Below are 12,830 nucleotides of genomic sequence, written 5' to 3' on the forward strand. Positions count from 1 at the left end.
GCTCCTCGCCCAGACAGAAAAACGCACAACTTGTGTGTGTCCTCTGGTGTCAGAAACCTGGAACAAGGATCAGAACACTTCCTGAACGATTTAGCAGACATATTTTCTTTTGGCAGAGTGAAAAAGGCACGAGCAAAAGCAGTCGCGAAAAGACAAAAGGATGTCGGCTGTTTCCCCAGGCGCTCCCTTTATACGTCACGGTTCACGCCGTTTGACGTGATAGGCTGTCGCCGGCCAATAGGATTGGAGTGTGGTGATTTTTGGCATTTCGAGCACGGGTCACGGAGGACGTTCCCCATAGCGCAGTCAGCGCAGAGTAGAGTTCCCTTTCGAAAGGGAACATTTAATGGTGTCAGTTGGTTTCATCTAAGGCTGTGGCTGAAGTCAGTTGTAGTTCTTGTGTTTCTCTTTCCTTCAGTGATTCTGCTCGTTATCATCAAGTGTCTTCAATAATCAAACAATAATCACTTAATTAACCACTTAAGTATCTAATTAACTCTAACACTGCTTCAGTTTTACTTTCACACCCTGCTGATGGTTCCCATATGAACACAGTGTTAATTTAACACCAGTGAATTTACTGTGCAAGAAAGCACAAAACAACTCCAATAAGGTTTACATATTTAGAAAAATATTGATAAAATATCATATGTTTATGTCACGTTTCTTTAGAAAGAGTGAGCCACTTCTATTAATTTTCCACAAAATTATGTGATCTCTGAAGGTTTGAGCGATCTCTCCCATCTGATCTATCCTCTCAGCCAGAGCAACAGAGGGAGCTCACGAGAAGAAAAGAGTTATGAGTTATACGAGTTAACCAGAGTGCTTTTTTATTTATTTTTGTAACATATGTGGATGCATTAGTCTGCTATCAATAAAGGCACAGGGAAGAGACAGATAAAAGATGAAACCAAATAAATACATGATTATTATCATATATGAAGTTCTTCAAGGAGTCTCTGGTATTTTCCATAAACATTGAATTGAATTGAATTTAATTGAATAAACATATATGTATTATGGCGTTAGTTAGTGTAAGTAGCCTTTAAAATTGAAATGAATATATTTCTGCTCCAAATGGTGATCAGATTCCCCATGTGATCACAGTCAGAAGATATTTCAAACACTCGCTGGTATCTGAAAGTAAGTTTTAAACTGAAAATGGTTTAAAATGTCTGATGTGTTGAAGTTAGCTGGTAGCCTGATATAATAACATGGGAAATGAGCAGCAGTGTTGACCGTCTCCTGACTAAACTCTGCCTTTGTTCATGACCACCCCTCAAGCAACAGTTGACCCGCTTTGAGCCAAGTTATTCGGTGGGCCAAAACCCCCTAGCCGTTGGCCCTGAGGAAGCCCCAATGAGGCTCGATCAAACCCTGGAAGTGACAGCCGAAACATGACTGTCTTTAGCATGCTCTCTTTTGGCCCGACAGTGGAAACACGGCTATTGTCTTAACGAGTCATTCATTCAAACAATCCGTTCAAAACAGCTGATTAATTCACGAAGCAAGTGACTGCGTCTGAAAGCTTGTTGTGTCGCTGCCCTATCAGGCAATGACTTGTGTATGATAGTACGTCACAAAACTGATGTTGGGCAGACTGAGGCAGGTTTGCTCCAAGCCCCTGTTCATTTCCGATCCAGGTATGTGTGTGTGCCGTAATGGTGCGGGGCGGGGCTCTTTTTCAAGTGCAAGCAGAGGCTCCTTCTGTCACGAGGTTCATTTCAAGTGAAATGGGTGAATTATAGCAAGACCACTACTGCCTTTGAACTAAGACTTCATTTTAGGGATTTTGCTTCTTACAGGCTCAAGAAGAGATTCATGGCTCAGATCCTGCATCGACTCCTCTCTATTCGACAGCACAGTTACCCACAAACCCCTCTGATGGGCTCCTCTACGCTGCTGTCAGTTTCCAGAAGCATGAAGAGTCTGGTGTGCACTGTAGCGTCAGTAAGGAGGAGATTCACTCTGATTATGCATCTGTCAAACACAGCATCACGCCAAACTAATATTACCACTGGAGTTTAGTTTTTAATTCAAATCAAGAATCATGTCAGTGACTGAGAATATAATGAGTTTCTGCAACAATCATTCAGCTTCATTGAGCAAGTCACTGAGCAGTTGGCGACACCTACAGGTCACTGTTGGGAAATAAACTGACTTCTAAATTGACTTCTATTGGATATTTTTTTCACTGACCCTTTTTGAAATGTTTAACTAACACCTAAACTTAAGAACTTAATTTTTATAATCACCTTTAATCTTTGTGAGCATCAGTTCATCAGAAGTGTAGCATTATGTTGAGCAATAAGCCAATCTGTGATGAGCGCTGCAGCCTGGAGGAAGAGTAAGAAAATATCTGTAATGACAGAAAATGTATCATTATAAATGTACTTGATGTCATATATCTTAGTAGGCTGTTAGTATCATACATTTTAGTAGCACTGACACATTTTTCTAATGCTAACACTGCATTCAAAATTATTAAAAACACATTCAAAAGAGAATGATGGCAAATTCCAAGCATTTATGCAGTAATTATTTTAAAATATTCTCAATTTTATTGCCAAAAATTAAAAAAAAAAAAAATCATCACAAGCTAATTGCAATTTTAGCTGAAATTCCACCCACTCCAATGCATGAGAGAGAGCAGACTAGAATCATCACTGTAATTCACTATAATGAACAACTAAACATATTGTTACAGTAATTTGTAGAATGTATTTTATTTATTCTTTTTTTATTATCATTGCAGCCCTGGAGTTTTTTTTCCCACTTTTTTCACAATTTGGTTATAATTTTCAAGTGCTATATTCATATAAAAAATGAAATTTTGATTAATTTCTGATTCATTTGTGTTACAAATGCTTTCAATAAAGTGAAATTGTGTTACAGTATTCTATATGAAGAACTGATTTATGTGGAAAATCACTGAAAAAGAAAAGTTCATCAATTATGTAATGCTTCCTGTTGTTATTGTTTTTTAGGTCAGTGTGTTGTGAATGAAATGTGTGTTTTCTGAATGAGAATTGTTGCCAGTGTTATGTTGGTCTAAGTGAGGTTTGTAGGTGAGATTAACTTTTTGGCCAACATTCATGCTGGTAATGCAGACTGTGTGAAGAGTTTTGAAAATGTGGTTTCGGTATTGAACAATGCTTGTTAGCAACTAAAAAAAAAACTATAAATGAAATTAACTGAAGATAAAAATATATGAAATCTCTCAAGATCTGAAACAACTCCACAAGCAGAGGTGTAAAATCCAGGGGACAGAAAGTAAAAGTCCTGTCATATGTTTAATCCACCCACTGAAGCAGTAAGTGACAAAGCATCAGTGAGTAATTGAGTGATGATTGACCATTATTGAAGACAGTTAACAAGCAGAATCACCAAAGGAGAACATTAAAATGTTTGAGTCACCATCATTGAGATCAGGCTATGCTTTAGTTGGGCTCTTGACTCTTCTTGACACATTCACTGTGTTATGATTTTAACACAGTGAATGTGTCAAAATTAACACAAGCGTTGTCCCTAAATTCACACACTGATGTGTAAGAATTTAGCCAATTTGAGTCGTTTTTTAACAAATGCTTTTTGACACATTCTGAATGTCTGTGTTTGACACAGTGAATGTGTCAAAATTAACACAAGTGTTGTCCGAAAATACAGGCACTGATGATGTTTTTTGAATGGACTTGACAAAGAGATCATTGCAAATTTGATCTTCATGTTCAGAAGTAGCACAGTTGTTTTATTTTGTTGTTGTTTTCCTCTTTCCTTCAATGATTCTGCTTGTTAACAGCAGGTGTTCATCACTACTGCTTGATTAATGACTTAATTATCCCATTAACTTCCCTCTTGAATGGTCTTGGTCAGTGTTGGGTGTAACACGTTACTAAGTAACATGTTACTGTAATTAAATTACTTATCCACTGAAAATTACTTATCCACTGTTCATTTTTAGGTAATTTAATTACAGTTACTTATAATGTACTTGCGTTACATATTGTAAATTAGTTCAACAGTTCTGTTTAAATCAATATTGAATTTAAAATCTAAATTTGTCGTCTAAAGGTAAAAGTAAACGCTGCCTCTTTAAAATTGTTGTAGTGCAGTTGCGCATGAGTTCACAACTTCAAACCAGTTGGCTGTGTAGCCACTGTCTGAAGATGTCGTCAGAAGGGATTGGCTGTTTTACAGAATGGCAATATTCCAATTACTTCACTTTTTTGACATAGGTAGGCAAGAACATTACGGTAAAATGTAATCTATATGTCCTAGAAAGAAAAAACTGTGTTCGTTCTCTGAGAGACGGTCTTCAGTCAGCGCATTCTCAACCAGATTTGCACGGTTTATTACACATAAATGTTATGTCTGAAAACGTTCAGTATTGGGTCCTGTTGGACTCTGTTATGTTATACACTGCATGTGACAGGTTACGGTGCCTTTAAGGCTGACAGCAGTGGTTTACGGCAAAGGTCGGAAAACGCGAGAGGTTGGTGGCAGTTGATAAATCTGTTATGAATGAAGTTACACGGTGTGGTTATTGAGTCCTACACAAACACAACATTTGGCGAACGAGGATGTCTGAACTCGTCTTACCACCACCGCCTCCTTTTCTACCTGTTCCTGGTGATCCAGCTGTTCCATGGGATCGCTGGCTGACATCGTTTGAGGATTATTTGCTGGCCTTGGGACACTCGGACCTCGCGGAGGCGAGGAAATGCGCGCTCCTGCGCCAGTGTCTCGGGCTGGAGGGCCAGCGAATCTTCGCCACGCTCACCTTATCGGATGATAAGTACGTCACAGCCACGGCTCCACTGTTTTTAGTAAGATGGACTTACGTAACGGCTACCTGCAGGTGCCTCTGGCACCGGCCAGCATGGACCTTACAGCGTTTGTCACGCACGTGGGGGTTTTCAGATTTAAACGCATGGCGTTTGGACTTTCATCAGCCCCGAGCTGTTTTCAGAAGATAATGTCACTCATACTGGCCGGTATCCAGGGTGTCTCCATCTATCTGGATGATGTGGTGGTGCATGCTCCCTCCACCGCACTGCATGATGATCGCCTGGAGCAGGTTTTTCAGCGTTTCGAACAGCATGGCGTCACACTGAACTCTGAGAAATGCATGTTTGGGGTTGAGGAGGTCGAGTTCCTGGGTTTCAGACTCTCGAAGGAGGGCATCGCCCCAATTGTGTCCCATACTGAGGCCATTCTTTCCCTGCCAGACCCACAGTCACCATCCCAGCTGTCGTCCTTCCTGGGGATGGCCGCCTACTACCTTAGATTCATGCCACACTACTCTGACTCAACGGCCCCCCTGCGCCGGCTGCTCAGGAAGGATGTTCCGTGGGACTGGACCCCAGCCTGCCACGAAGCCGTGCGCATCATCAAACAGCAGCTCACTTCCCCACCCACACTGACCCATTTCAGCTTGACTGCGCCCACCATGGTCACCTGCGATGCCTCCGGGGTGGCGCTAGGCGCTGTGCTCTCCCAGGCTCAGGAGGGGGTGGAACGGCCAGTGGCTTTCGCCTCACGGGCACTTACCCCTGCAGAGCAGAAGTATTCAGTAGGGGAGAGGGAGGCCCTGGCCTGCCTGTGGGCATGTGAACGCTGGCATGTTTACCTATACGGGAGGCCTTTCACCATCCGCACAGACCACCAAGCGCTGACGGCACTGCTGGCGACTCAAGGCTCGGGGCACAGGCCCATGAGACTTCTGAGGTGGGCTGACAGGCTTAACCAGTACAACTTCAGCCTGGAGTTTTTGCCTGGGCGGGCCAACACGGTAGCTGACCTCCTGTCTAGAGCGGTGTCGGTGACGAAGGAGACGGGCGGGATGACAGCAGACACAGAAAGCGACGAAGACTGGGTCCACATCCTGCATGGGCCCCTCAGTTCAGTAGTCACTCTGGCAGAGCTGCAGCAGGCCTCAGCTGCTGATGAGGCCCTCACGATGCTCCGTACCTATGTCCAGGACAGCTGGCCTGCCAAAGTGGATGACAGGCTGCTTCCCTATTACCGTTTCCGTAATGAGCTCTCCTGCTGGGGAGCGGTGTGCCTGGCCCGTGGCCACCGTGCGGTCGTTCCAGAGATTCTCAGGTCCAGAGTACTACACATGGCGCATGAGGGACACCTGGGGGTGGTCAAGGTGAAGCAGCGCTGCCGTGACACAGTGTGGTGGCCCAACATAGACCCTGATGTTGAGGAGATGGTACGTAACTGTGCTTGCTGCCTCCTGAGTGGGAAAACTGGTCGGCCCACCACAGCCCCTCTCACCCCGACCCCTTGGCCCTCTTCACCCTGGGAGCATATTCAGGTTGACCTCTGTGGCGAACTTCATGGGGCACCTGCTCACGCTCGCTATCTGCTGGTTGTGCACGATCTTCATTCGAAGTGGCCAGAGGTTTTTCAGCTGAGCTCCATCTCTGCACACACCATCATCGACCGCCTAGACAGCCTGTTTGGGCGGTGGGGCCTTCCCAGTGTCGTCACAACGGATAACGGGCCCCAATTTGTATCTGCGGAGTTCACAGAGTTTCTCATGGTACGGTCCATCAAGCACATCAGGACGGCAGTGTATCACCCAGAGAGTAATGGGGGGGTGGAAAGACTGAATAAAACTCTCAAAAATGGAATCCGAGCCTGTCTGGAGGAAGGGAAAATCTTCAGCGACGCGCTAAACCAAACTCTCCTAACCATCCGGGCATCCAAGCACTCCACCACAGGAGTGTCACCTGCTTTGCTCATGATAGGGCGTGAACTAAAACAACCACTGGACTGTTTGAGAGCTGAGCTAGCTCCGGCACGTGGGAGCCCAGGGCTCCAGAAAGCAAGAGCTCAGGTGAAAAGTTCGCAGGCTCAGATGAAAGAGAGGTTTGATGCCATGCACAGGGTGAAAACCCCCTCACTTTCTCCAGGGGTTTGGGGCAGGGTCAAACGCCTTCACCGCCAAAATAAGCTGCAGTCATACTGGTCAGAGCCCCTGCGGGTGACTAAGCAGTTGGGGCCGGCTACTTACAGACTGGAGAATGGGACTCGTTGGCACTCAAACCGCCTGCACAGAGTTGCAGCCCCCACCGTACCTGCATCACCTCTGTCCCCAGCAGCGGCTCTAAGTTGGCAGCCAGAGCCAAGAGATAATTGGAGGGGGGGTAATCCACCAGCAGCGCCCGTTGCAGTTTCACGGCCAGCATGCCCTCAGAGACTGAGGGTCCCGCCCATCTGGCATGGGGACTATGTGACAGGGTGATAGTGACACTGGGAAATGGGGGCTAAATGTTATGTTCTAGTTTCCAGGGGGGTGGGGGGAAAATGTTATGTCTGAAAACGTTCAGTATTGGGTCCTGTTGGACTCTGTTATGTTATACACTGCATGTGACAGGTTACGGTGCCTTTAAGGCTGACAGCAGTGGTTTACGGCAAAGGTCGGAAAACGCGAGAGGTTGGTGGCAGTTGATAAATCTGTTATGAATGAAGTTACACGGTGTGGTTATTGAGTCCTACACAAACACAACAATAAACATTCAAATACAAACACAGTTATGTCAGAATGCCCGTCTTGGTGTATATTCACGTTAGTTATGTGAATGAGAATAACATGTGTAACAGCATATTGTCTCCGTCCATTAGGTCTTAGTGACAGCAGCCTTTAAAACATGCTACTGTCTACTATTGGCTGTCTGTATTAAATGATAATCAAACAACAAAAGAAAAGCTTTAATAAGGATTAATCTATATTTAATTTATACAGTTATGACTACACAGATTTATTTTATATTTGATTGTTCAATTTCTGTGGTATTTTTACTTACTACTATTACACCTAGCTGAAAAAATATAGACCTGTAGCATTGTTTTATTTGCATCTTTAAATGTTTTTACCATGGTATTGACTTTGGTATCAAGTATTGTGCACTTTTGGTGGTATCGGTACCGACTACTAGATTTTTGGTATCATGACATCCCTATTTGTTACTAAAAAAATTATAGTATGTTTTAATAAAGCTAACATGTTTTAAAAAGCTATAAAAGGCTAAACTATTCCATGTTTGACTCATATTTAAATTATTAAAAGAGTTTCCGGTAACACTTTAGAATACTGATCCTTCATTAATGAATAACTACACAGGAACAAATGAGTAATGCATTATTAACACTATAGTAACTACTATTAACTAACAAGTAACTCTGATGAATGAATTAGTAAGTAACAGTGCTCAGTTGAAGGTGGTAGTTCACTATTAGCTAGTCAGTAACTACTGTTTTTTTCATACCTCCCAGAGAACTACTAAGAACTACTATATACATGTCCGTAATTAATGTGAATAATGAATAATGTATCATTAATTCTAGAGTAAAGGCCTTGGTAACCCACTAGTAATGACTGAAGTATTACCAAATACTTAAGAAGGAATTACTAATTATTTGGATCAGTATTCTGAAGTGAGAAACATGATAACTCTCTAGTAACTACTGTAGTCATTGTAAACTTTTGAGGTTTTTGTAAAGTATTGGATAGTAATAACTCAAGAGTTACTATATAACTCTAAAGTAACTACTTCTTATTTGGATCAGTATTCTAAAGTGAAGATCATAGTAACCTACTAGTAATTACTTAAGTGTTACTACATCCTTCTAAAGGAACTAATAATTATTTGGATCAGTATTCTAAAGTGAAGAACATGGTAACCCACTAGTAATTACTCAAGTGTTACCAAATATATCATAAGGAATTACTGTACAAAAACATACAAAAACCTCAAAAGTTTACAAAGACTTCAGTAGTTACTAGAGAGTTATCATGTTTTTCACTTTAGAATACTGATCCAAATAATTAGTAATTCCTTCTTAAGTATTTAGTAATACTTCAGTCATTACTAGTGGTTTACCAAGGCCTTTACTTTAGAATTAATTATACATTATTCATTATTCATCATTCATGTTAATTATGAACCTGTATATAGTAGTTCTTAGTAGTTCTCTGGAATCTCTGGGAGGAATGAAAAAACAGTAGTTACTGATTAGTTAATAGTATCCTGTGTAGTTATTCATTAATGAAGGATCAGTATTCTAAAGTGTTACCGAGTTTCCTTTCTATTGTCTATCCAGTCAAGGTTTATAGGGACTGAAGTGATTATATTGACTATATTGAATTATATTGAAAATCTGATCTTCTGCTGTAGAATCACAGTGCTGCTGTAATCAATAATGTAAATCTAACTCAGAGATTGGGCTCTAAATGAGTTCAGTGATTCAGGTCAAATAATGATTATGTGAAAACATAACCAACACCACCTGATCGTCTTTTCTGTTTGCTTGACTAGCTGTTACAGCAGCCCAAACAATATCTAATATGAAATAGTCAAGGGTCAAGAGCCCAACTAAAGCAAACACTCATCTCCACGATGGTGGCTTAAAAATAGTGATTTTCTCCTTTGGTGATTCTGCTTGTTATCATCAGGTGTCTTCAATAATGGTCAATCATCACTCAATTACTCACTGATGCTTTGTCACTTACTGCTTCAGTGGATGGAATAAACTTATGGCAGAACATTTACTTTCTGTCCCCTGGATTTTACACCTCTGCTTGTGGAGTTTTTTCAGATCTTGAGAGATTTAATATATTTTTATCTTCAGTTAATTTTATTTAAGGCTGTGGCTGAATTTAGTTCTAATATTTGGGTTTCTGCTCATCTCTTTTTTTCTTTTCTTCCAGTGATTCTGTTTGTTAACAGCAGGTGTTCATCATTAATGTTCAATAGTCACATGATTAATGAATTATCTTGATTGAATGGTCTGGTTTTGGTCTAGGAAGGTCTGGTCTCGTCCACACCTCTGGTCTTCAATGGTCTTGGTTTTGGAGGTCTGATCTTCACCTCTGAAATGAACACAAAGTTGTGTAAATGTGTAATATTAACACATTACAGGTTTTCTTGGCTGCACAGATTGTGTTGATGCTGTGAGCAAATACACAGGTTGTGTTCATTTTAAAACTACACATACTATGTGTAAAACAATTGAATTCAACACATTTTTATGCAATATTGACACAAAATGTGTAAACTAGAGTGTTACACATAATATGTGTCATTTTTTTACACATTTCTTTTTAGAGTGTGATTCTGCTTATCATAACGGTAAATCCAGGTGACTTGAACTAAATACTGAGGAGGACTTTTACTTGCTGAACCTGGACTTTACACCTCTGATATTTTATACTTTTTGGAGTAAAAAAGGTACAAAAAATGTCCCTTTAAAGGTACTGCTCCAGCGACAAGCTGTTGTACCCCTAAAGGTACAATTTTAAACCCTTTTTTTCTGTGTGTAGTCAGGTCTCCCATCCAAGTGTCACAAATGTGGCTCCCTCTGCCCCTCCTCCGGACCACCGGAGGGAGCCATCACCGGAATACTGAGCAGTTACCATTCGGACTACAATTCCCATGGGCCCTCATTCCTGGGACTGATTGCGCACACACCTGCACCTCATCACATTCACACTATTTAAGACACACACACGCACACATACATCGCGAAGTCTTGATTTGCCGAGGTGATCATTGCTGAGCGTTTTCCCGTGGACTGTTACCTTGCCGCCTGACTGTTACATTGCCGCCTGCCCTGATCTTTGCCTATTTCCTGGACTGTGTTTGTATTGCCGCCGGCCCCAATCCTTGCCTGTCCCTTGACTCTGTTTGTCTGCCACCTGCCACGACCTTTGCCTGTCCCTGTTTATGCCTCTGCCTTTGCCCTGTCTGCTTTGTAACCCTTTTTAATAAAAAGCTGCAAATGGATCCACACTCTGCCGACCCTTCATTACACCAAGTCCTAAGGCGGGGTTCACACCGCAAGCGTCAGCAGCGCATGAGCGTGAACTGCAGCTGCAGAGACACGCAAGTGTTCACACTGGAAGCGTTTGTACAGTGTCACAGCAGCGGCTCGAAGCTGCATATAAAGTGGGCATTTCTTTACAAAGACAGCTATAAATTTGTTTTCATAATTTGGTCTTTTATAAACTTGATAGCCTTGAAAGTTTGTTAACATGCAAGGTGTACAATACTCACATATAAACGTAAAATGAATAAAAATAAATAAATAACAGCCTCGTGTCATCCATTGCTGCACACGAATGAGGTAAGCTTTGTGTTTTACATCATCTGAAGCATAACACAGATTTGATTTGGGTATGCTATATATTGCTGTCTGTGTAATAACTGAAATAATGTTTATATATCATATTTTCTGGCTAGTTTAGTTTAGTTTTTTATAATACCATACTTTAACCCAAACTGAATAATTAAAAACAAGTTTAAATGAGTAAATCTTCTATAAATATTTTTTAATATTAATTTTCTTTCCTGACATACTTCAATTCTTGTTAAAACACACTAGATATGCTTATTCTGTGCATTTTAATCACTTTTTTGTGTGAAATCATATTTATTTTGTCCATCAAAGGTGTACTTTCTCTTTAATTGAGCGTTAGCAGCGCAGCAAAAATAGACTGAAATCATCATGAAATGATGTATGACCACCATTAGCAATCAAAATGCATGTTTATTTAAATGCAATATGTGGACTTTTTACACCATTTGTCCTATTTCCATTTAGCAAAACTCATTTTTTATTAACGACAACACATTTATAGTGCATACACACTTTATGAGCACATGCTTTTCCTGGGATGGGACCCACGATCACATGATCACATGACTGCATATTGTTATATATTGCAAAGCTCTGGCAATGCAATGGGAGCCATTGATGAGTTGAAAAGTGTTTGCGTATAATTATGACAAATAAAGAAAACAACACATATTCTTTTTTTTTTTAAATAGTGCTACTAGATCAACATACTAGATCATACGTTGTTACTTTAGTGTATTCCTAATACACTCCAATGGTACTGTACTAACACCTTTCCCATTAATGCTACTGTAATGGCCCGTTGCAGCCCTCAAAAATTACACAAAAAGTTAAAATGTCAAATAAATTATTAACTGCATAAAAAGTAAGTTGTGTGGAATTGAGAGTTGAAGCGTGTAGAGACAAAGGGAACTCTGCATTTCAAAACCTAAACACAAGAGTAGATATTTAAAGTGTACTTAAGTATACTTGGAATAGTTCCACTTTAGCACAAAGACGTATATTAAATACAACTTGAGCTGAACTTCAACACTGCTTTTGGACAACTGAAATGCATTTAATAAAAAATGAGTTGTTTCAATTTAACATAATTTAAGTATACCAATTTATGGTGTGCCACAAATCGAGCGCAGCGTTAGTTCAGTCAGGCCACATAGGCATAGTGCAGCGACCAGCTGATGCGGTCAGCTGTCAAATCGCTCCAATCATTACCATTCTCCTATTAGACACGGGACATATATACGTGGCATTGCTGCTCGGTAAGTATGCTCAAACTGCTCGTAACCCTCCCTCCCTCCCCATTATAAGCATGAGCATATTACAGTGCACCTTCTGGTTGTCGTCTTCTTTTGTTTCAGATCACTAAGGCTTTCAAGTCCCAGCTGGCATGGACCTCACTGCTGAGAGACACTCATCCTCATAACCAAGATACAGTATAGACGTCCCATGCCATATCTACACAATTACCATGTTTGCTTATTAAGACATTACTAAGTGTCTTAATTGTCTATGTATTTCCAAGCTGATGGTTCCAGGGGGTTAATGTTAAGCTCTTGTATGTTCAATTAATTTTGGAGCAAGAACCCCCATAAGGAACCATACCGCCAAAGATAATTGTGTTCAATAAACTCAAGTAACTTACCAAAGTGGTCCTGTCTGAAATACATTTAGTTATACTAAAA

The sequence above is a fragment of the Megalobrama amblycephala genome, linkage group LG7 (assembly GCF_018812025.1).
Source record: "Megalobrama amblycephala isolate DHTTF-2021 linkage group LG7, ASM1881202v1, whole genome shotgun sequence".
Taxonomy (NCBI): Eukaryota; Metazoa; Chordata; class Actinopteri; order Cypriniformes; family Xenocyprididae; genus Megalobrama; species Megalobrama amblycephala.